The sequence below is a fragment of the Pseudorca crassidens genome, chromosome 17 (assembly GCF_039906515.1).
Source record: "Pseudorca crassidens isolate mPseCra1 chromosome 17, mPseCra1.hap1, whole genome shotgun sequence".
In the NCBI taxonomy this organism is placed as follows: domain Eukaryota; kingdom Metazoa; phylum Chordata; class Mammalia; order Artiodactyla; family Delphinidae; genus Pseudorca; species Pseudorca crassidens.
The window spans coordinates 1,136,408-1,156,893 of record NC_090312.1 but is presented as its reverse complement, the minus strand read 5'-3'; the positions used below and the strand labels follow the sequence as shown (position 1 = coordinate 1,156,893).

At 52.7% G+C, this 20,486-nt stretch overlaps 1 protein-coding gene across 9 annotated transcripts in view; it reads left to right on the top strand.

Moving 5' to 3' along the window:
- Nucleotides 1-222: 222 nt before the first annotated feature.
- PPP1R16A (protein phosphatase 1 regulatory subunit 16A) overlaps nt 223-20,486 on the top strand; it is a 28,943-nt gene continuing 8,679 nt past the window's right edge. For 4 of the 9 annotated variants that reach the window (XM_067712495.1, XM_067712492.1, XM_067712494.1 and 1 more), the window contains exon 1: nt 224-372. The gene's annotated coding sequence lies outside the window, so the exon portion shown is untranslated. The other 5 variants (XM_067712491.1, XM_067712486.1, XM_067712489.1 and 2 more) reach the window with 4 other exon arrangements.

Sequence of the window (20,486 nt, the reverse complement as noted above, 5' to 3'; positions counted from 1 at the left end):
TCCTGGGAACCTTTTGATTACTTGCCCTTCCCGCCCCAACCGGGCCCCACCGCGCCGAGGACGCCCCTACCACAGACGTTTGCACCGTGCGGTCAGCAACCTCCCTCTACTTGCTCCGCGCAAGCCCCGCCCCCGCGCGGCTCGGCCCCGCCCCCGCGGCTCGGCCCCGCCCCCCGCGGCTCGGCCCCGCCCCCTGCTCCCACTGGCAGCCGCGGCTTCCGGCTCCGGGACCTGCGGGCCGGAAGTATCGCGTTGCCATGGCGAGGGCCGGGCGCGGGGCCCGCCCCCGCGGCGCCGGGAGGAGCGCTAGGCTGACGGACCCGCAGACGGGCTCCGATCGACTGCGCGGTGGCTGCTGGCGCGAGGCGGAAGGTCAGGCGCGGACTTCCGGGGCCTGCTGGCGGGAGGGGAGGCGCCGGAGGTGGGAGGGGGTGAGGGGAGACGGGGAGGCCCGGGTCCGGGCGGGAGGCTGTCCAGGCCCCGCTTGGGCGCAGGTGGGTGAGGCCCGGGCAGCCGGTGCTGAGGGTCAGGAAGGCTCCTGGAGTGGCAGGCTGTGAAGGCCACCGGTAGGCTGTTCACGTTTTAGCTAAATGTGGAGTTGTTTGCAGCCTTGCAACCTGTTGGTCAGGTAGGCAGCACTAAAGTTACCTCCATGTCAGCTGAGGAAATTAAGGCCTGCGGAGAAGTGACTTGCCAGGCTTCTTTTGGGCTTTGGAGTTAGGCCAGAGGAGAAACTGAAGCCTTTCTGGGGCAAGTTCCTTAAACTTCCAGGGGTTCAAGTGACCTCACTTGTGGGGGGGATCCTGGGCTCCAGCTCACAGATCGGTGTCCGGGCGGGAATACTAGCTGCTGTGTGGTAAGTGCCGGCCGTGCTGGTGCGGAGGCGCTCGGGCCTGGGAGGGAGTATCCACGCCGGGCTGGGGCCCCTCGCCGTCCTGGAGCAGAGGCTGAGGCGACTGTGGGATTAATTTCCGTGGGTGCGGAGACGGGAGGTGTGTACGGAGTCATTCCAGGTTTGGGGAAGCGGGAGAAAGGCTGGACCTCCCCAAACCTCTGGGCCTTCCTTTTCCTCCCGGTTCTTAGCTTGGGGGTGGAGGTGCAGGGGCACCACACTGCTCTTCTCAGTTCCTGCCTTTGCTCCCCCAGCTGCTCCCCACCAGGATTGGGGAGCTCTCCCTGGGAGAGGTGTAAAGGGCCTCTGTGCCCTGGCTGGGCCGCCTCATTCACTTCAGGGGCGGCAAGGGGAGCCCCAGGCTGGAGTGAGTTGCCTAAGGGGCTGGTGGTTGCCTGAAGGATCTTGTGCGGGGCTGGCGCTGGGGTCCTTGCTTGGTGGGTGTGTGGGGCTCTGAGCAGCCAGCTCCCGTACCCCGCCTCTCCTGTCCCATCAGCTCTTACTCAGAGCTGGAATGGGGCAGCGTCAGCAGGTCTGTCCTCCCTTCCTGTGGGCTCTCCACTGACCCTCTCCACTGGCCTCATCCCTTACCTACTTAGTCTGTGCCTGGACTCTGCCCTCCCCAGAAGGTTGCCTGGGCTGTCAGGCACCTAGCGAGGGGGCTCTCGTATCTATGGGCTCAGCGTTGGGGTCTGTGTTCTAGGGATTTTGAATCTCTGCTGTCTATCAACAGTTTGCCTCCACTGTGTGCAGTTTTGGAACCTCAGTCTCGGATGAACCTCTGGTGACCCAGCACACCATCTGTGCCCCAAGAGTGCCCCACCCCAGTGCCTCTGCCATGGTCCGCCTGTTCACTAAAGCAGGATGTCTGGGTGGCAGTGTCTTCCCTCACCTCCAGCGCCCCAGAACTTCCTCCTCAGTACCCCGGATCCTGGCCCTCCTGTCCGTCCCTTCCACCATATAGCCTGCTCCTGTGGCTCCTCAGTTCCGTCCGGGATGGTAGCCTTTGCTCCTGGCTGCGCTCTTCTTGGCCGTGTCTCAGCTCCTCGACTTCACCCTTCTCACCTGAGCCAAAGTGAGGGGTCTGAAACGCAGATCTGATTCTTGTCCTCTCCTCCTGGAAATCCTTCCTCACAAACTGCAGAATGACATGCCTGTCTTTGCACACTAGCCCCCGTCCCCTGCCCAACTCCTGATCACCTTGCCATGTGTGTGTCCGACCACCACCCTCCTGAACTCCTGCAATAGTGGTGGAGGGGAGGGGAGGGAGTACACCTCCCCTGTCCCTTTCCAAGCTCTGTGGCCTTAGGAAAGGTCTTGTCAGCACATCAGATTGAGAAAAACGACAGAGAAGTGAAGGAAAGTCTAGTTCCACAGACACCCAGGGGAGAGGGTCCCGGGGAGGAGAGCTTGTGCTCCACTGCCAGCAGCCCTGTGTGGGCAATGTGGTGAGGCCCGACGGCGGACGGCGGGTTCTGGGCTGCTTCCTTCCTGGGCGGCTGTGACAAACACAGAGATTGCCAGGACTGCGCGAGACCTTGGTCATTCTTTGCTCTGACTGTTGCTGTTGTGTTGGTTTTGTGTGGCGTGCTTTGTAAGTCTCACCCCCACCCACCCCCTAGAACCTCCTCCCGTTTTGGAAGGAGGAGCGTGGTGTAGTTGCAGGTGAACCCCGGGAGCCTCCAGGACTCAGATGCAGCCCCTGCAGAACCCTCCCCACTGTCAGGGAGGTTGGAATGGCCCTCGCTGCGCTGGCAGGGCCCGCGGTGAGCATTGCCGTTGCCGACAGCCCTCCTGTGTTTCCTCCGGGCTGATCTCCGGGTGGGTGAGCAATGCATGTGTCACCATCGCTGGCTCTGCATCCCAGTGCTGAGCCCGACCCTGACGCAGCTGCACACACAGCTGAGTGGTTGTCCTTTCCATCCAGCCGGCTCAGTGCCAAGCTCACCGTCTCCTGTGTCCCCTTCTGTGCCGTCCCCCAGTGCCCGGAATGTATCTGCTCCTGTGGTTATGGGTGCTTCCTGCAAGTCAGGCACCGGGTTCAGGGAAGAAAACAGTAAATTGAGTCAAAAATGAAAACAGGGTGAAGAGACAGGAGTGACAAGGTAACCACAGAAGACCTCTGAGGAGCTGATATTTATATTGAGATCTGAGGGACTTCCCTGGTGGCCAGTATTTAAGAATCTGCCTGCCAAAGCAGAGGACAGGTTTGACCCCTGGTCCGGTAGGATCCCACATGCCACGGAGCAACTAAGCCCATGCGCCACAACTACTGAGCCCGCGCGCCTGGAGCCCGTGCTCCGCAGCAAGAGAAGCCACCACAATGAAAAGCCCATGCACAGCAACAAAGAGTAGCCCCCGGCTCGACACAACTAGAGAAAAGCCCGCGCGTAGCAACGAAGACCCAATGCAGCCAAAAATAAAATAAATAAATAAAAAAATTTTAAAAAATACACTTTAAATTGAGATCTGAGTTACAAGAAGGAAAGAGCTATTCTGAGATCTGGTGGAAGAACTTTCCAGACAGAAGGCACAGCTGATGCAAAGGAGGAGTGATGATGAGGATGGTAGATCAGGGGTCTGCAAAGCTTTTTTGTGGAGGGCCAGAGAGTAAGTATTTTAGGCTTTGCAGGCCATATGGTCCCTTTCGCAACTATTCTGCCCATTTGTGGAAAAGTAGCCACAGACAATACGTAAGTACATGTGCTCTGTTTCCACAAAACTTTATTGATAGACCCTGAAACTTGAATTTCATGTAATATTCATGTGTCACAAAATATTCTTTTTATTTTTTCCCCAATCATTAAAAAAGGTAAAAACCATTCTTAGCTTATGGGCCATACAAAAACAGCCAGTGGGCTGTAGTTTGCCAATTCCTGTGCTAGGCACCAAAAAATGCCTTTGTTGTCTAACTCATTGAATCCTCATAAGACCCTTAAAATGAAAGTACTGTTACTCCATTTACAGATGAGGAAACATTTAAAAGAGGTCAAGAAACTTGACAAATCCCCTCAGCTGCTGCCACTTTAGACCCAGAGTCTGGTTCCAGAGCTCAGCTCCCAGCCTCTGTGGTACAGAGCCGAGGTTTCTGAGGTGCAGGAAGCGGTCTGGTGCTGAGTGGGAAGTGGAGAGAGGTGTGGGAGGGGACAGCAAGGCCAGGAGGGGCCAGACCACTCAGGGTTAGAGGCCAGGAGAAAACTTAGGTTGTATAGTTTTTTTTGTTACATCAAAGTTTACTGAGGTATAGTTTACCTACAATAAAAGGCACCTATATAAAATAATTTGGTGGGTTTTGATAGATGTATACATCCTTGTAAAAGCCACCATAATCCAGATGTAGAGCATTTCCATCATCCCCATTCCCTTCCCCAGGCAATCACTGATCTGCTTTTTGGGTTTTTTTGGTTGTCGTTGTTGTTTTTATAAATTTGTCTATTTTATTTATTTACTTTTGGCTGCGTTGCTGCACACGGGCTGCTTCTAGTTGCAGCGAGCGGGGGCTGCTCTTTGTTGCAGTGCGCGGGCTTCTCATTGCGGTGGCTTCTCTTGCTGCGGAGCACGGGCTTCAGTAGTTGTGGCTCATGGGCTCAGTATTTGTGGCTCGCGGGCTCTAGAGTGCAGGCTCAGTAGTTGTGGCGCATGGGCTTTGTTGCTCCGCGGCATGTGGGATCTTCCCAGAGCAGGGCTCGAACCTGTGTCCCCTGCGTTGGCAGGCGGATTCTTAACCACTGCGCCACCAGGGAAGTCCCTACTTTTTGTTTTTATAGATTCACTGTCCCTTTTTTTTTTTTAAGAATTTCACATGAATGGAAGCGTACAGAATGAACACTTTTGTGCCTAACTTCTTTGTCCAGACAGAGCGTTTTGGAAATTCACATGGCTGCACGTATGTGTGGTCCGTTCCGCCTTCGTTGCCGAAGGTCCGGTGCCCACCGCATAGATCCACCACCGTTTACTCTCTGTGCACACACCTGTTGATGGGCATTTTGATTCTTTCCAGTTTTGGGCTGTTATGAATAAAACTGCTGTGAATACTTGTGTCTACAAGTCTTTGTGTGGACATATACTTTCTTTCTCTTGGGTTGAGTTGATAGGAATGATGGTTGAAATGCGTATTTGTGTTTAACTCTATAAAAAAGTACCAAACTACTTTCCAAAATGGTTGTATCATTTTACATTCCCAGTTCCATATCCTCTCGTCATTCTTTTAAAGTTTAGCCATTCTTGCGAGTGTTGGTAGCTCGTTGTGCCTTTAATTGGCATTTCCTTAATGATGAATGGTGTTGCACATCTTTTCATGTCCTTATTTTATTGGCTATTTGTGTATCTTCTTTTGTGATGTGTCTAAATCTTTTACCCGTAAAAAATGGGTTGTTTGTCTCATCAAGCTTTAAGAATTCCTTGTATATTTAGGATGCAAGTCCTTTGCCAGATACATGTATTGCAAAAATGTTCTCAGTCTGTGGCTTGACTTTTCATTTTCTTTCTTTCCTTACTTCTGTCCTTCTCCCTTTCTTTCTCTCTCTCTTTCCCTTTCTCTCTCTCTTTCTTTAATTTGGCTGTGCTGGGTCTTAGTTGCAGCACGCGAACTCTTAGTCGCTGCATGTGGGATTTAGTTCTCTGACCAGGGATCGAACCCACGCCCCCTGCATTGGGAGCACGGAGTCCTAGCCACTGGACCACCAGGGAAGTCCCGACGTTTAATTTTGTTACCAGGGTCTTGAACAGCAGATACTTTTAATTTTGATGAAGTTCAGTTTGTCATTTTTTTCCCTTTATGGTTTATGCTTTCTCTTATGGTCAAGAGGTCAAGGATCATTGTTTTCCGTGGATATCCAGTCATTCCAACACCATTTTTGAAGACCATTCTCTCCCCATTGTATTACCTTAACAGCCTTGTTGAAAATCAATTGACAGTATATGTTTGGGTGTATTTCTGGATTCCCTATTTTATATTCATTGATCTTATTGCTAATATCCCACATATTTGATTATTGTAGCTTTATAATAAGCCTTGAGGTTAAGTAGTGTTAATTTTCCAACTTGGTTTTTCTTTTTCAAATCATTTTAGCTCTTCAAGATATTATGTAGTCCTATATAAATTTGAGAATTTCTGCAAAAGGGCTTACTGGCATTTTGATTGGGATTGTATTGAAGCTACAGATCTATTTATGTAGGTCTCTGTTTTTTTGTTTGTTTGTTTTTGTTTGTTTGTTTGTTTTTGCGGTAGGGGGCCTCTCACTGTTGTGGCCTCTCCCGTTGCGGAGCACAGGCTCCGGACGCGCAGGCTCAGCGGCCATGGCTCACAGGCCCAGCCGCTCCGTGGCATGTGGGATCTTCCCGGACCGGGGCACGAACCTGTGTCCCCTGCATTGTCAGGCGGATTCTTAACCACTGCATCACCAGGGAAGTCCCCTATGTTAATTCTTTAAATGTTAAACCAATCTTTCATTCTTGGAATAAACCACAGTTGGTCAAGATGTATTATCCTTCTTATATATTCCTGGATTCAATTTAGTAATGTTTTTTAAAGAATTTTTGCAACTATTCATGAAGAAATCAGTCTGTGGTATTCTTAAATTGTTGTGTCTTTGGCTTTGGAGTCAGGGTAATACTGGCTTTATAAAACAAGTTGGGATGTGTTTCTTCCTCTTCTATTTTTAGAAAGCATTTTTGTAGGTTCTGTATTATATCTTCTTTAAATGTTTGTTATAATCTGCTAGTAAAGCCATCTGGGCTTGGAGTTTCTTTGTGGGAAAGTTTTTAACTGGAAATTTAATTCCTTTGATAGATATAGGGCTGTTCAGGTTTTCTGTTTCTTCTTGAGCCCATTTTGATAATTTGTTTCATTCCGGTAATTTGCCCATTTATCTTAAGTCAAGCATGGCAATTTTTCTCTATAAAGGGCCAAATAGTAAACGTTTTAGGCTTTTCAGGCCATATGGTCTCTGTTGTGGTTACTCATCTCTTACTGTACCATGAAACAGCCATAGACAATACATGAACAAATGAGCATGGTTGTATTCTAATAAAACTTTATTTACAAAAACAGAGGGTAGCCGATTCAGTCCATAGGCTGTAGTTTGTCGACTGCTGACTTAAGTTGTTAAGTTTATTATCATAAATTGTTCAGAACATTCTCATTTTTATCCTTTTAGTTGTCTGTAGGATCTATAGTGATATCCCCTTTTTCTTTCATGCTATTGGTAATTTTTGTCTTCTTTTCTTGATCAGTTCAGCAAGAGTTTTATTGATTTTATCAACATTTTCAAAGGAACAACTTTTAGTTTCAATATTTTTCTCTTTTTGTCTATTTTATATTTCATTAGTTTTTGTTCTTATTATTTCTTTTTACTTTGAGCTGAATTTTCTTCTCTTTTTCTAGCTTCTTATTAAGTTGGAAGCTTTGGTCATTGATTAAGTTGGAAGCTTTGGTCATTGAAAGAAATAACCTTTCTTGTTATTTAAGCATTCAAAGGTAGAAATTTCCTTCTAAAACCTGCTTTAAGTGCATCTCACATATTTGATAGGTTTTCATTTTCATTCAGTTCAAAATATGTTCGACTTTCCATCTTGATTCCTTCCTTAGCCTGTAGGTTATTTAGAAGTATGCTTTAAAGTTTCCAAGTATTTGGGAATTTTTCCAGATATCTTTTTTTATTGAGTTCTAGTTTAATTCTAATGTGGTCGGTGAACTTTCTCTGTATGCTTTCATTCCTTGTAAACTTATTGAATCTTATATTAAGTTCCAGCATATGGTCTGTCTTCCTAATTTTTTTTTAGGGTTAAATACATTTACAGTGTTGTGCAACTATCATCACTCTCAATTTCCAGAACTTTTTTTTTTTTTTTTGCGGTACGCAGGCCTCTCACTGTTGTGGCCTCTCCCGTTGCAGAGCACAGGCTCTGGACGCACAGGCCCAGCGGCCATGGCTCACGGGCCCAGCCGCTCCGCGGCATGCGGGATCTTCCCGGACCAGGGCACGAACCCGTGTCCCCTGCATCGGCAGGCGGACTCTCAACCACTGCGCCACCAGGGAAGCCCTTCCAGAACTTTTTAATTACCTGAAGCAGAAAATCTGTCCATTAAACAGTGCTTCCTTACTCCCCCTCCCCCCAGCCCCAGGCAACCACCATTCTTCTTTCTATCTCTGAATTTACCTATTATATAAAGGGAAATCATACAATATATGTCCTTTTGTCTGATACATTTGTAACATGTATCAGAATTTCATTCCTTTGCATGGCTGAATATTCCATTGTATGTATATACCACATTTTGTTTATTTCTTCATCTGTCGATGGGCATTCGAGCTTCTGCTTTTTAGCTATGGTGAATGATGCTGCTGTGAACTTTGGTGTGCCCGTAGCTGAGGCCCAGATTTCAGTTCTTTTGCTTGTATGCCCAGAAGTGGAATATGCCTTTGCTCTCACACTGCATGGTCAGCAGGGTCACGTTCTATTCTGTCCCCTAGTTCACTGTCCTGTGGTGCAGAAGTTGGAGACGATGTCAGTCTTTCTGTCTTCAGAGCCAGGCGTTGTGCACAAACTATGTCTCCTCATCTGTGGGCCTGTTGTCCCAACTCCTGCACCCCTAGAGTGTTTTCACCGTGTTTCGTGTTACCAGTCTCCTGGTGTGTTTCTGGCCTCAGGTCATGCCCGGACACCTCCCCCACGCAGCGCCCCTCTCTCTGCTCTGGGGCTGCTACCTGCTTCCCTGTGACCTCAGGAATGTGTAAACTGATCATGAGCTCTCTTCTGGATGCCCCTCTAGTTCTCCTGCTAGGTGTGTGGAGGTCGCAGTGTGGTCATCTGGACCCCACACATGTCTTCTTCTAAAGCTTTGTGGCCTCAGTGCCCCTCCCCGCCCCGTAACTCTCCAGCCCCATGCTTCTGGCAGCATCCTGCCCAGCCCCAGGCCCAGCATCATTGTGTGTGATGTGTGTGTGGGTGACTGAGGTTCGAAGCAGAGCAAACCCAGGGTCACAATGCTGTCCCCTCCAGAGCCCACTTTTGTTATTTTGGTTTTAACACTGCTGTACTTGACAGACCTTCATTTCCAAATCTACACGGTGAGGTCCTGGCCCATCAGAGTCATGAAGCCAAAGAGGCTGCGTGCAGCACCGCGGCAGCCGGGATCAAGCCTGTGGCCTGGCCTTTAGGAAGGTGTGGTGCTCAGGCCTCTGGAAGCCCGTCCTTTCTCCTCCTAGCTGAGCGTGGGTTGGCTTTTTGTTTTTTTGTTTGTTTTTGGCTGCACTGCGTGGCTTGTGGGACTTAGTTCCCTGACCAGGGATTGAACCCTGGACCTCGGCAGTGAGAGCACAGAGTCCTAACCACTGGACCACCAGGGTGGCTTTTATCCTCAGTTCTCTTTGAATCTCTTTTCAAATGCAGATGCCTCCAGCTGCCCAACTTCTTTCATTTGGCCATCTAGACTTCTGACACCTTGCTGTGAGTTAGTTTATTAGATTTCTTTCAGAGCTGGGTGGCAAAGGGAAGGGAAATGGACGAGGGAGCTTTGGAGTGCCCCTGGCTTCTGGGGAGGGGCCCTCCCAGGTTCTCCAGCCCCCACAACAGTGCTGCCACACCTTGCTGGCAGTCCCTCACTCACGTGGTCCAAACGGATCTCCAGTGCCTGCTCTGGCCCAGGGACCTAGGGGGCTGCAAGCACCGTGTGCACAAACGTGCCAGCGTCTTGGGGTCCTCCTTCCTCACAGGATTGTCAGCTGGGCAGTTGTAACAGCCAAATGAAATTTCATTTTTGTAGGTCACAGCTTTGAAATAGCTTCAATTTCCTATGGTTCTACTGCTGAGGGAAGTTTGAGGAGTATTGAGATCACTGAAAAAGGACACAGATCTCATGGGAGGGGTCAGGAAGGAAACTGAGGCCAGAAGATGAGTAGGAGTAAGTAAGCCAGAGACGAAGCTACAGTGGGAGGACACTGTGGCACAGGCTTAGGGCGGACGGGACAGAGTCAAGAGGCTCGGACAGGCTCACATATGTATGGGAACTTAATTTATTACCAAGGTGGTGCTGCAGAACAGCGTGGAGAGAAGCACCTTTTTTTTTCTTTTTTTAAAAATATTTATTTATTTATTTTATTTTTGGTTATTTTTGGTTGCGTTGGGTCTTCGATGCTGCACGCGGACTTTCTGTAGTTGCGCTGAATGGGGGCTACTCTTCGTTGTGGTGTGCAGGCTTCTCATTGTAGTGGCTTCTCTTGTTGAGGAGCACGGGCTCTAGGTGCGCGGGCTTCAGTAGTTGTGGCGTGTGGGCTCAGTAGTTGTGGCTCGTGGGCTCTAGAGCGCAGGCTCGGTAGTTGTGGCGCATGGGCTTAGTTGCTCCGCGGCCTGTGGGATCTTCCCAGACCAGGGATCGAACCCACGTCCCCTGCATTGGCAGGCGGATTCTTAACCCTGCGCCACTAGGGAAGTCCCAAGAAGCAGCTTTTAAATAAATGGTGCTGGGACAATTGGATATAAATGTGGAAGAAAAATGGAACTGGAGCCTGTGCTAGTTATTATTGATGTGTAACAAATTGCCTCCGAATATAGCAGCTTGGAACAACATTTATTGGGGCTTCCCTGGTGGCCCAGTGCCTAAGACCCTGCGCTCCCCATGCAGGGGGCCCAGGTTCAATCTCTGGTCAGGGAACTGGATCCCACGTGGCACAATGAAGAGTTCACATGCCGCAACTAAAAAAAAAGATCCCGCACGCAGCAACAAAGATCCTGCGTGCCGCAACGAAGACCTGGCACAGCCAAAGAAATAAATGTTTTTTCAAAAAGCAAACAAAACCCCAGCATTTATTATCTCAATCTCTGTGGGTCAGGAGTCCAGGAGCAGCTCAGCTGGATGATTCTGGCTCAGGATCTCACACATTTTCTGAAGACTTGACTGGGGCGGGGAGTCTGCTTCCAAGCTGACTCCCTTGCCGGTCCCAGTGGGAGGTGGCTGGCTTCCCCCAGAGTGAATGACCTAAAAGGGAGAGCAGGGATGTCTCAGTCACAGTGCCTTTCACATCCTAATCTTGGGTGTCACACTGTCACGTCTGCCACACTCTGTATTCATTATAAGCAAGTGACTAAGTGCAGCCCACATTTAAGGGGAGGGGAATCAGGCTCCACCTTTTCAAGGGAAGAGTGTCACATAACTTGTGGGCATATTTTTAAACCACTATAGATTCCCTACCTTACACTGTACACAAACACTAGCTCCAGGTGGACTACAGACCTAAATGTGATGGAAACTGTGCTACTTTTAGAAGATAATGTAGGAGACTAGTCTTTAGAAAGATGTCTCATCTGATTAATTCTTAGAGAACTGCAAATTGGCTGCAGGGCGATACCACGGCCCACACACCAGAGTGACAAAACGAATATGTTTTGTATAAACCAACTGGAATGTTTCTCCGTTGCTGTTGGGACTGTAAACTTGTACCACTTTGAAAAGTAGTTGTAGCATCCATTGATTCATGTCATATAGGCTGCAGTTGGCTGCTGTGCACCAGTGTCTGTGGACAGGGTGTTCACGGCAGCCTGTCATTCACAGGCCCACACCCAAGCTGCCCTAGGCCCTCAGAAGTGTACCCCGAGCTGTGTAAACAGGCCTGTAGTGGACTGTTACTCAGCCCAAGGCAGAAAGCCTAGGGCACATACCTCAGAAGGGGTGGATCCCACGCCCATGATGGGAGTGAGGTAGCTCAGAGCATGAGGCCCAGCCCCACCTGGACGTTCAGCCGGCCAGCACTGCGCTCTGCTGTTCCGAAGGTGTATGGGGGTGTGCAGGCGTAAAGAGAAGCCAGGTGGTGACCACTGCGAGGGGGAGTGGAAGGAGGGCTCTGGGGAGCTGCTTGGCACCCTCATGGGGTGGAGCTCACGTGGTTTTGTGTTTCCATTTTATGTGCATTGTTTTTTTTGCACTTTCTGTACTTGTATTTTTTTTTTTTTTTTTTTTTGCAGTACGCGGGCCTCTTACTGCCGTGGCCTCTCCCGTTGCGGAGCACAGGCTCCGGAAGCGCAGGCCCAGCGGCCGTGGCTCACGGGCCCAGCCGCTCCGCAGCATGTGGGATCTTCCCAGACCGGGGCACGAACTCGGCAGGTGGACTCTCAACCACTGTGCCACCAGGGAAGCCCCTGTACTTGTATTGTTGACTTAAAACAGCCAGTTATTTTATCAGGAAAATGGGTTTATTTTAGAGGAGCAAAGAATTGCAATTGAGGACCTGCAATCCATGGGGAACCACAGGCAAGTCTGGAGAACGAAAAGAAGAAACTCTTTTATAGAGGAGAAGGGGAGTTGGGAGGGGCTGTTCTAAACAGAGTCCATTGGAGGAAACTGGGAGTTTGAAGTTTAGTGGTTTTTCATTGGTTGAGCTGTTGCCGGGCGGGGAGAAAATCTTCCTTCCTCCTGCTGGGTAGTAAGCGGTAACCTTCCTCCTGCTGGGTCTGCAGCTGAGGTGGAGTGACAGGGTGTGAGAGCTCCCCCTTCTGGCCTCCTGACTCCATTTTATTTTATTTATTTTTAATTTTTATTTATTTATTTTTTGGCTGTGGCTAGCGGGATCTTAGTTCCCTGACCAGGGATCGAGCCCAGGCCCCCTGCAGTGGAAGTGTGGAGTCCTAACCACTGGACCGCCAGGGAATTCCCCTGACTCCAGTTTAAATGAGGTTTCTGTTTATTAATTTTCACAGTATCACACTTCACAATAAAAAGTTTTTAACAGGGCACCCCAATACGTGGGGAAGCCTGTGTAGGAGCCCATCCCAGGCACAGGGACCCCTGTTCCTCCAGACCTGAGAGGCAGGGCATGCAGGACCGACACGAGGTCTAGCCTGGCTGGACAGTGGGGCGATGGGCAGGGCTGCTGAGTCTTGGCTGGGATCCTACGCAGGCCCTGGGCCCAGGATGTCATGGGCTGTGTAAGAAGCATGGACCTTTCATGGGGCCAGCAGGGCCTTAGGACCGTTTCACGCACGGGGGAGACTGGGTTGAGCCTTGCGATTTCAATGCCCTGGGGCTGCAGTGCGGAGAGGGGCTGGACCCCCGACTAGGAGCAGGGCAGCAGGTAGAGGCCCTGTGAAAGATGAAGACCCAGTGGGGGCTGGGGGCAGGAGTGGGCTGGAGGGAGGGGCCCCAGGATGGCACTCTGGCCTCACTTCTGGTGCTGTCACTGCCCCTCCTTGAGATGAGGGTCCAGCCATGCCATGGGTCTCCTCACTCCCGCCCTTACCTGCTCCCCAGTTCTCACAGCTGCCAGGTGTGCTCCTCTGGGCCTTCGCACCAACCTTCACTAGGCCCGGCCGCTGCTTCCTGCCCGTGAGGTGGGCACCTGGTAGCTGTGTGGGTCACCCGCCGCCCTTCCCTCCAATGCCAGCCTGGGAGGAGCAGGGCCGTGAGTGCTGCTGGTGGGTGGGGGGCGCGGGAGACTCTGGCCTCCTGCAGCCCAGGTCTGCCTCGGTGACGGCTGTGGTGTCGGGGTTGCCGCGCCACGCAGCCCGGGTCTGCCTCGGTGACAGTTGTGGTGTCGGGGTTGCCGCGCCACGGCGGCCGTGACCGGTGCTGAGGGCGCTCCCGGTGCAGCGGCACTTCCTAGGGGTCCTTGGGAGCCCTGAGGCCGAGCGCTGTGGGGGCTGCTGGGGGCCGGGGCCACAGGAGGGGCTGCTCATGGCGGGTTCCCCAGACCTGTGGGCCGTCAGGAGGCTCAGGCTGGGGCACGGTGAGAGACTGGGGCCTGGAGGAGGGGCCCCTCAGGGCCGGGGACCCGTAACACCAGCCCTGCATTGGCTTTGAGAGGCTTGTGCGTCTGGAAGGACCTGTGAGCGTGTCCGGCTGGGTGCGAGCGCGGCCGAGGGGCCCAGGGCTGGTCTCAGAGCGCATCCTGACGCGTGCTAAGTGCGGGCTGTGCGACGCTGCCCCTCCCCAGTCTGCTGCCAGGTGCTGGGGAGGCTGTTAGCGCCCTTAATTCTTGAGTCCACGCTTCTGCTTCTGTGACCAAGCGCAGCCTGAAGCCTCAGGGGATCGGTGTGGATGCGGCACTCGAGTCCCCAGCCCAGGTCCCAGTTGGCCAGCTGTCCTGGGAATATCCTCTGTAGCGCTGTCCCCCATATAGGCCCAGTGTGGGGCCCGGACACGTTTCTGTTGGGGACAGTGCCTGGAGTGGGCGGCTGGTGGAAGGTGTATGGTCCACGGGCACCCCTGTGAGCAGGGACAGTCACGGTCACCCCGCGCCTTCCCTAATGCTCGGTCTCCCCACGGGTGGGCGGGCAGGTGCCGGTGTTTTGGGTCGCGTGTGCATTTCCCTGATGACTGTTGACCTGGGGCCCCTCATTGTGTGTATTGATGTGAAGGGGCTCCTGAAGTCTTCGGCCCATTTTCCAATTTGGTGGAGGTTTCTTAGTGAGGTTTTTTTTTTAAGTGTTTATTTATTTATTTATCTTGGCTGTGCTGGGTCTTAGTCGTCGCACACGGGATCTCCGTTGTGGCACGTGGGATCTAGTTCCCCGACTAGGGATCGAACCCGGGCCCCCTGCCTTGGGAGTGCGGAGTCTTACCCACTGGACCACCAGGGAAGTCCCATTTAGTCGTTCTTTTTATATCAATTGTTTTTACCATTTCCTACTCTGTGGCTTGCTTTTTCACTCTTTTTTAAATTTTTTATCTTTTGCGGGGATCTTAGTTCCCTGAACCCGTGTCCCCTGCAGTGGAAGCACGGAGTCTTAACCACTGGACCGCCAGGGAAGTCCCTTCACACTTTTAAAATTTCAGTTTGAGGAGAAAGGGTTCGGGAAGCCCCGAACCCTTCCCCTGTCCCCAAGGGCACATGGCTGTGGTGCAGAGTCTGGTCTGGGACACAGGCGTGGACGCACTCCATTGACCCTTTCAGATTTTACCAGTTTTACGTACACCCAAGGGTGTGCGCACACAGGTGCGATCTGATCACTTGTGTCGAACGGTGTGACCACCACAGTCGAGGACCCTCGGCTGCCCTATGTGGCCCTGGCCACCTCCTTCCTCACCCCATTGAGAATGCTGGGTGGACCGGGCCACGCAGGATGTGACTGGGGGAAGAGCAGAGCACCGTCCATATCCATCCCGGCCGTGTGCATCTGTCGTGGGCTCTTTTCATCGTTGAGGGGTGTTCTGTGGGGTGGGTGGACCGGAGTGTGGTTAACCATTCACCCAGTGAAGGACATCTGGGTAGTTTCCAGTTTATGCATGAAATTGCTCTGAAATTCACGTACAGGTCTTTGTGTGAACGTTAAGTGTTCATTCTCTGAGATAAATGCCCAAGAGTGCAGCTGCAGGGTCATATGATAAATGCATGTTTAGTTTTAAGAAACAGCAGACTGTTTTCCGAGTGGCCGTGCGCCTCCCATCCCTAGCAGCGCTGGGCGAGACCCGTCCTTGTCCCGTCCTTGCCGTCTGACGGCCACTGTGATTTCCGTTTGCATTTTCCCAGTGGCCAGTGCTGTTCCGCATCTTCTCGTGGGCTTTGCTGCCATCCGCATCCTCTTTAGTGAGATGCCTGTTCACATTTTGCCCCTTTTCTAATAGGAGTGTCTGTTTTCTCACTGCTGAGTTTTGGAACTTCTCTGTGTCCACTAGGTAAAAGTCCTTTGTTCTGTTTGTGGTTTGCAAATATGCTCTCCAGGCAATAGCACGTCTTCTGGCGCACTTCACAGGGCCTTTAGCAGGACAAAACGTCTAAATTTTGATGAGGTCTATCTAATTTGTCATTTATGGACTGTGCTTTTGGTGTCCAGTCTTCATAGATGCTGTGCTGCCTCACGTTTCATGTGTAGGCGCACAGCTCACCTGGGGGTGGGGTCAAGGTGAGCTTTTGCATGTGGCTGTTCAGCTGTCCCAGCGCCATTTATTGAAAAGACTCTTTTTCTGCTGCTCTGCAGTGTCATAAATTGAATGTCTGTGCATGTGTAACTGTTTCTGGACTCCGTTCTGTTCTGTCAGTCTATTTCTCTATCCCTAAGCACTTCAGATTTGTCTCTTTTTAGGATTGTACTGACAATTCTTGCCCTTTGGCATTTCCTGTTAAATGGAGAATCAGTTTGTGAATTTCAGATAGAACCAGTGGGATTTTGATTGGGATTGCATTGAATCTTAGATGAATTTGGGGGAAAATGGCATCTTTAGAGTTCAGTCTTTTGACCCCTAAGCGCAGTGTGTCCCTTTTGGTCCTTTTCTCGTGTTTCAGTAAGGTTCAGTGATTTTCTGTGTGGAGACCTTGTACATCTTTTATTAGATTTATTCCTAGACATTGATGCTTTTGGACACTTAGTATTATAAATACCATCATTACAATTTTTTATCTTCTAACTGTTGCTGGCATTTATAGATATAATAGATTTTTGTACATTAACCTTGTATCTATCAACGGGACTTCCGTGGCAGTCCAGTGGGTAAGACTCCGTGCTCCCAATGCAGGGGGCCCGGGTTCGATCCCTGGTTGGGGAACTAGATCCCGCATGCAAGCCACAACTAAGAGTCTGCATGCCACAACAAAGATCCCGCGTGCCACAACTAAAACCCGGTGCAGCCAAAATAAATAAATAAATATTTTTTTAAAAAACAACTTGTGTCTATTACTATTGCTGTGTTCTCATGTTCTAATAGTTTTCTAGGACCTTTCAGGTATTCATCGTACACAATATGTCATTCACAAATACTGAGTTTTTTCCTACCCTTCTTGTTCTTTTATACGTGTACGTGTGTGTGTGTGTGTGTGTGTGTATGTGTGTGTGTGTATATATATATATGTATATGTATATATATATATATATGTATGTATTTTGGCCGCAGCACGCGGCTTGTAGGATCTTAGTTCCCTGACCAGGGATCAAACCTGGCCCCTCAGCAGTGAAATCGTGGAGTCTTAACCACTGGACAGGCAGGGAGTTCCCCTACCCTTCCTATTCTTATTCATTTTCTTTTTCTTGCCCAGTTGCACTGGCTAAAAGCGTTAATACAATATGAATAGAACTAGTGATAGCAGACATCCTTGTCTCCTCCAGAAGGGTTTGCTGCTGTTTGTGAATTAGGTTGGGAGCATCACTCTGCCGAGGGCAAGGGTCCAGAGGAGAGAGCTGATGCTGAGAGATTGTCCTGGAGGATCCTGGGGTGGGGCTGGAAGGCCCTGTGGGTGGGCGCAGTGGCTGGTGACTTTTCCACAGGGGTGGATGTCCTCTTCTGATGGCTTCTGTCTTGTCAGGAAACGTGTCGGTAGCTGAGTGTGAGGATGCAGAAGAGAAGGGGAGAGGGAAGCTGTAGGGTTTCCTGAAGCTTTAGCGCTGTCGTGTCTGAGCGGGGTCTTCAGTCAGCAGCTTTGCTGGTACATTCAGAGTTGGGGCCGTTGCGTTGGGCCGCGCCTGGGACTTTCTGACAAGCTCAGTGAAGTGGCAGGGCCAGGGAGCGTGTGCTGATGGGGCTTGAAGCTGCTGCTTGAGGACACGTCATCCTGGGGCTCTGGGGCGCTGGAGGCAGCAGTGAGCTGGGAGGGGTGATGGGCAGGGAACCGGGTGTTGAACCGAGATGCCGGGGTGGGGTTGGGGGGTTACTGGAGGTGACAGGGTCCAGGGCGTCGTTGAGGCAGAGGATGAGGTCACTGGCAGGAAGAAGAGGTCAACACCGAGGGGCAGGGAGCTGAAGGGTGGCGCACGGGAGTTCAGGCCTGATGCAGCGGTGCGGCGACGCCTCGGCAAGGGCTGGGGTGGGGGGTGGGTGCGGCCGACGGGCGATGGACGCGTCAGCCAGGACTCTTGGGGGGAGCAGGGGGAAGGGGCTGCAGGCTGCAGCAGGGAGAGGGGTCGTGGCACTTCCAGGCCTGGGGGTGAGGCGGGGAGAGGAAAAAGCAGCCCCGGAGAAGGCTGGCGGGAAGGGAGCAGGGAGGAGGGGCCGCGGTCAGGGGAGAGCAAGGGCTGAGTGATGGGGCTGAGGGCGTGGGGTGATGCTGGAGCCTGGCCCCGGGGGAGGGTGTCAGGACTGGGGGGGCAGAGAGCAGGGTCAGGAGACCCCTCCTCTGTGCCACGTCTCTCACGAAGCCTCTCTCGCCTCCCGCGCACGTCGTCTGAGACTCTCAGGAGGTGGGGCCCCCACCACGTCCGAGCCCACTGCTCCTCCGCCTCGGGGACTGCTGCTGGGCCGCCGCGAGGAGACCACCTGTGTGCCTGCAGGGCAGCCCCTTGGCCGAGCAGGTCCGAGGCTTTCTACACTTGAGTAGTTACTCAGGCGCGTCCTTTAGGGCTGGCGCTCTCAGCCTTTGTGGTCCAGCCGCGGGTGCCGTCCACGCTCACGTCCTACTTCCAGTTTGCATGTGTTGATTATCAGGGAGTTGAGTATCTATCTGGATGTTTCCAGGGGGATCCGTGCTCTGTCCCTGTGTGCGGCCGTCATGATTGACGTGAGGACCACTTTGTCCTGTTTACTGCAAATGTTTTTACTCAGTTGACCGTTTGTCTTTTGATTTTATAGGTTTCGTTTTGAATTGTTTTGTTTTTACAGTGCAGACATTTAACAAATCTAGTGCAGTCGGATGTATCAGTTTTCTTTTTGGTTTCTGGGTTTTGTGTCAAGCTTAGAAAGGCTTTCTTTCCCCTTTGCTGGGGTCACACAGACGGTCTTGCCTTCTTACTGCTGGCACTCCTGTGGCTTTATTTTTCCTGCGGCTGTGTCAGTGACGCATCTGGATTGGTTCTGGTGTGAGGAGAGAGGTGGCGTCCCGCCCTGCCGCCCACTGGAGCAGGCCTTCCCTGAGGCCCCCGCTCAGTTCTCCCGTCTGTGCCTCTGCTGACCACTCACTTGCACGCACTCTCTCCTGGGCGTCCTGGCCCCTGCTCGCGTGGACGCTGCTCGGCCCGCTCCTCAGGCCTCCGTCCTCCGTCTGCCCCTCACTGGTGCTTTCCTCGCATCAGGCAGCCTGTCCTGCCCTCCGGCTGTGGCTCCTCTCCTGTCCACCGCTGCCGGGGGTGTGTGCGGGTCCCGTCGTCTCTCCTGCCAGGTCCCCCCACCCCCCAGATCCGATCACATCACTCATTTGTCTGGAAGCCTCTGGGCTCCCCGGGCCCAGGCTGAGGCCAGCTCCTCTGCTGACCCTGGCACGGGCTGGTCCTGTTAGTCCCCGCCCCCCGAGGCCGCACCCGATACCTGACAGGTGTGCTCACACCTGCCCTCCCTGAACAGAGCCCCAAATGTTGTTCCGAAGAGGTTTACCTTCACGTGGCTCAAAACCGAAACAACAGGAGTGACCCAAAGCTCTGGTGCCGCCCGCCCCGCCCCCGCCCCGCCTGAGGCCCTTCCCGTTGCCTCTCTCCTGCCCTGTGTTTCTGACACAGGTTTACGTGTGTGCTCACACAGAAGTTGCTTATCATGTACAGATTTGGCACCTTTTTTCCTTCACTGAACAGTTTCTTAGTGACCTTCTCATGAGGGTGCATAGGAGGCTTCCTCATAAGCCCCTTAGGGCCTTACTTAATGGCCCTTTGATAGACGTGTAGGACGAAAGGCTGCTGCAGTGAGGGGCCTGATGGTAGTACTGTGGGATTAGCTTCTAGAACGTTCTAGAACAGGCCTGCTGGAGGCAGGTGAGTGCCCCTGGGGACAGCCTCCCTGGCCGCACCCCCAGGTCGGCTCCTCCATGGGTCCCGCACCAGTGCGAGGAGGAGCCCGCCGCCCACCCACCCAGCTGCTTGGCTCCTGGCCTCTCCGTCCTTGCTGCGCACGCCTCCCAGTGCCCCCAGCCCAGCCCGCCCCGCTGCTGCTGGCGGTGCCCCCGACCCCTCCCTGGGCCCGTCAGGTGGGCCCTCCTCCCCACCAGCGCACGTCCTGCGCCTGCTCTGAGGGCAGACCAGTTTTCCTTGTGCCCCGACCCTAGGCCACCCCCAGGCCAGGCCCGTGGGGCAGGGCTGGGGACGGCACGGCCAGACCACTGGCGGAGTGCCTGTTGTGAGCCGGACCCTGCCCTTGGGGCGTCGGGTTCCCTCCCTGAGCAGGTCCCCACCCGAGGTCCCAGCACGTGGCCCTGGGCATGGACCGGGTGGGCCCCCAGCTGGCTGGTCCTCTGCGGGACGAACAGTGCCCTTGGTGGACTTGTGCCCGCGGCAGCCGGATATGCAGCGGGGATGGGAGGCTTCCCAGGTGAGCCGGGCTGGGGTGGAAGGGTGAGGGGATGGGGCAGGGGGTCGGCCAGGGGTGAAGCCCAGCTACTTGTGGTCCCCGAGCAAACAGACACCCCGCCTGCAACGCGGCGCGGTCAGCTCTGCCTCGGCGTTTCGGCAACCAAGCCCCAGCCCCTCGCCCATGACATTTACATGCCCTCACCTGCTGACGGGCACGTTTGTGTGTGTGACTCTGCAGGATGGCGACACACACTTTGCTCTTCCCAGAGTGAGGAGCAGCTGGTCACTCCCCATCTTCTGCTGTCGTAGATAAAGCCACAAGGAAAACCAGCTCCAGCAACCCTTAAGCAGGACAGGGATGCGAAGCCCCCAGAACCTGAGGGGAGGTGGGCACCCCCCTCCCCCTCCCCCGCCCCTTCATCTCTCCTTTCCTCTCTCTGAGCAAAGCACAGCCTCCCTGTCC